This window comes from Prosopis cineraria, unplaced genomic scaffold, assembly GCF_029017545.1.
Source record: "Prosopis cineraria cultivar Desert tree isolate PC_DT_omini unplaced genomic scaffold, ASM2901754v1 PC1, whole genome shotgun sequence".
NCBI classification, from domain to species: domain Eukaryota; kingdom Viridiplantae; phylum Streptophyta; class Magnoliopsida; order Fabales; family Fabaceae; genus Prosopis; species Prosopis cineraria.
The window spans coordinates 29,206,293-29,210,564 of NW_026555332.1; the positions used below are offsets into that span (position 1 = coordinate 29,206,293).

A 4,272-nucleotide genomic window follows, 5' to 3' on the forward strand; every position below is an offset into this window, starting at 1 on the left:
GTGAAGTTTTAAAATCTCTAATTTGTAATTGTCTATATTAGATTAATAAGTGACATTTATAAAATATCAATTTATTTAAAATTAACAAGAATCTATTATGGTTTTAATAAGTTAGAAAAATGATAGGAAGGGTTTAGTTGTAAGTGTTAGTCATTCACTAACAAATATCTATTTGGTTTTGACAACAACCTATTTATAATTGACAATAATATATTAGGACGTTTAACAAGTAAAATGAGTGAACTTTTGAAACTCTCAATTTATTATTATACATGTCAGATTAACAAGTGATATTCATAAAATAACAAATTTCATTCAAAAATTAACAACACACATTATGTTATTACATGAAGGTAGTTTTGTGCTTGGATTACTACTTACAATTTCTTTTTGCCATATATATAGGTTACCAAACTTTTTAAGTGGTCAAAGGTTATGAGATCACACCTATCCTTAACCACCTAAAAACATTAGTTCTCAAATAAAATGTTGTTGGCGTCGTAGCTTCTACGACTGTCGTTGGCAATAGTGGTTTGACTGCCAATGCTGGCGACGATAGGAGTTTCTTAACTATGAGAGGCATTTCAGTTTTTTCACCTATGGAATTAATATATCAAAAGAACTAGAAGGCTGCAGTATTATTATCAAATTATTTGATCTTTATAAAATATAAATTTTACACAGAAATTCTTGAATGCAATTTTTCTAATTTTAATTATTATTTATCTTATTTATTTCCCTTACCCCTCCAACCTCACCCTCTTTTTTGACAAAAAAGCAATATTATTAAAATTAGAAGAAAGAAGGCACATTGACAAGAGTTGAAGGACAGACACGTGGAAAGGAAATCATGCATCTTCTACAAGTCTCTGGATGAAAGTAGGAAAATTAACAAAATCAAAAGTAGACAATAATGGTAAGGTATATCCTTCGATACAGCTGTAGCTGGAGCTGGAGCTTTTGTGCTGTTGAAACGGAAGAATAATCTTGGGGCACAGTAAGTTCTGATACTTTGATTTTTAATGCCATTGTTGTTCAAGAACTCGCTGATCCAAAAGAGAACTCGCCGGAGGCAATCATCCGCATACGAGCTTCCTGTTTTGGTTCGATGGCCGCGCAAAGCATTGGTAACCTTGGAAGAGCTAAAAATTTCAACCATCGGTTTGTCCCAGAAAACCATAATTTTAAGATCAAATTTTGCTTTATGTTCCTTTTCCATGCACAATAAATTCCAACCATCTTCAGGTGACCGTTGAAGCGACTGAACTGGAAAAGGTGTTGATGTTTCACTTGTAGCAAACATCAATGAGGTATGTAACTCTTTGCTCAATTTCTCTGATGATTGCTTCTGGAAGTGTGAGTGTACCTTCATGAATAGCCTTGTTTCTCTTTTCCCAAATTAAACTTACTAAAGCAAAAATCTTAATTAGATCTCGGTGCTAATCTTTCTGGATGAAAAGAGAGATTAGATTTTTCAATTTCCTTGAGGACTCCCCATCGACAAGATTGATAGAATGGATCAACATAGATCCAAACTAGATAGCTTTAGATAATGTGGACATGTGAGAAACAAGTGATTGATGGATTCTTCTTCTGGACATCCAGAAACACAAAGCTGTCGAGAAATTAGGTGATGGTGATTGAGAATATCCCCAGTCGGAATTGCCTTGTTGAGTAGTTTCCACATAAACAGAAGAAGATATTTCAATGGAAGCTTGATTTTCCAAAAAGGTTTCCAGAAAAGATCCTGTTGAGCATTTGGAATTAAATTCTTGTAGCAATCTGAGACTGAATAAAATCTAATAGAGCTGCCATCCCAAGCAATTTAGTTCAAATTCCCAAGTAATGAGATCGGTTCAGAGAGAGAAGTATTCAATGGAAGGGTTGGAAAGAGTGAAGAAATGAGATTGTTGTTCCATGCAATGGAAGAAGTTGGCAGGCGGGAGCCAGAAAATTTTTTTGAGGACCGAAATAACAAAGCATATACGATAATCGAAAGAAAATTAAATCTATATATATTATTAATATAACACATATTTCAACTTATATATTATATTCAATGTTACATACACACATAACAAAAATATATATATCTTCATTTTTTAAATTTTATTTATTAATTTTTTATGGTATAAGAATAATTAATTATCATGTTTATGATAAAATTTTTAAAATTTTTTTTAATATAAACTATCATTAAATTAGTGAAGATTTCATTTTTCTCGTAAGCATTGAGTAATTTAAATACATTTTTGAGATCTAAAGTTTTATTTAATGTAAAAAACTCTATTACTTGTTTATTAAATTTACTATTTAATTCTTTTAATTGATTGATATATTCTTTATCCAATATATTTTAAAATTTTTATTGCAATGCTTTATAAAATTGTTAATAATAATTCTCATAATTTCTTTTATCAAATATAAAATGAAAGTAAAATTAAATGATATCAATGTTTTAAGAGCAGCTGAAATGTTAGCTTATTGAAAATATGTGAATTTTATGATAACTATATCTTCAAACTACTGCAACAATTAAACTATATATGCATAAAAGACTATTATAAAATTAAAATGAGAATTTCATCTGATGTTTCAAAGTTTCTATAATGTATCAATTTAGGGGGTTGAAAGTATATAATCCCTATATTTTATTAAAAAAATTAAAAAATTAGGGGATGTTGTGGCCATTACTGATTCCCTGAATTCACCCCGAAAGTTGGTTTCCTGTTCCATGGAGGAGATCAGAAACCTTTTTGTCACCTAATTATGGGTTTTAGATACCTTTAAGGATCCAAAGGTGACTTTAACCCTCCGCTTGGATGAGAAGAAAAATTAAAAGGAAAGAAAATGAGAGTAAAAAAAATGAGGAAAAGAAAATATTATCACTTCTTGTATTTGGATAGACAAGAGAAAACAAGAAGGAAAGAAAATGAGTAAACATTATAATGACAATAATAACCTAATGTTAAAATATATCACATTTCATATAATTATCTTTATGAAAATAAATTTAAAAAATTATATTAAATTAACATCACCGAAATAATTTAAAAGGAAATTAGTTCATAAAAAATGTATTTTCATGTTACTGTAATTTAATATCAAATAGTTTAGTAGAAGTATGTGGTTTTTGTATTAAAAAAATAAAAATTATGTATTTTTTTAAAAATCAAATACAATAACAGATTTTCGTCTAAGTTGAATACTCTGTCCAAAATTATCCCCACTCAATGTTGTGCTTCCATTAAATGAATACTGTCCTTACAATTAACAACAGAGTTTGTGTAGATTTTTTTTTTTTTTGTTCACCTGGAAGAGTTTGTGCAGGTGGTATGCTATGAAAAGAAGAAAGCATTGCATGTCATTGAGTTGAGCATTATCTACGTTGAAGACAAAAAATAAGGTAGCCAGGTTTAGGAAGAGAACGCGTGGGAGAGTGAGGGCAGACATAGAAGAATGATTTTCTTTCTAAAATCTCTCCATGTATGGAGAGAAAACTTGAGAAAAAAAATATAGTAGGTTTCATACTTCATTTTCTATTCCACTTTTCCTTCCTTTCACTTTTCTTTCCTCTTTCAAACAGAGGAAATGTTATTTTCTCTCCTATTTTACTCCTTAATTTTCTTTTATCCCAAATTTTCTCTCCATCCAAACAGAGTATAAGGGAACAGGTCACCATTTGTAATTTTTCATTTTAATTTATTAGCTGCCAAATCAGCGCAAGGGGGAATGCCTTTCCAAATCCGTGAGGTATTATGTGGGATTTTGATTGCCGATGGATTGGAGAGGTCAATATTATTTATTACCCTCCAACCCATGTTCTATTAACGATAGTTTAGAAACCCAACTGGACAAATTATTTTCTGATTAGTTTTTAAAATTTTGAAATATGCTTTGGCAACCCCAAAAGAAAAAAAAAAAAAACCAAGAAGAAGAAGAAGAAGTTAAAATATGCTGCACATGATTTCCCATATTCACGTATATATGAAGTAGGAAATTTGTAACCATTCGTTTTTTTTTTAACTTTTATTTGTATGTGTTATTAATTTTAACACACCAGATAGGACAAAAATAATTTGCATTTTCAACATGAATAATATGCAAATAGAACACATGAAATTTGATTTTCTGTGCAACTAGGACATTTAGTTAGCGTCAATTTCAAGGATATGTTTCTTATTTTACTATTTTTATTGACAATTTAATTTTGTATTATATATGTTAAAATATATAAATAATATTTATCAATTCTCATGGTTTGGGTTTTAT

At 29.4% G+C, this 4,272-nt stretch overlaps 1 long non-coding RNA gene across 1 annotated transcript; it reads left to right on the plus strand.

Moving 5' to 3' along the window:
- The first annotated feature begins 952 nt into the window (after positions 1-952).
- On the plus strand, positions 953-3,745 carry LOC129306416 (uncharacterized). The gene is made up of 3 exons (XR_008592209.1): positions 953-1,161; positions 1,246-1,310; positions 3,331-3,745. It is a non-coding gene; the product is annotated as an uncharacterized LOC129306416 (long non-coding RNA).
- The last annotated feature ends 527 nt before the right edge of the window (positions 3,746-4,272 follow it).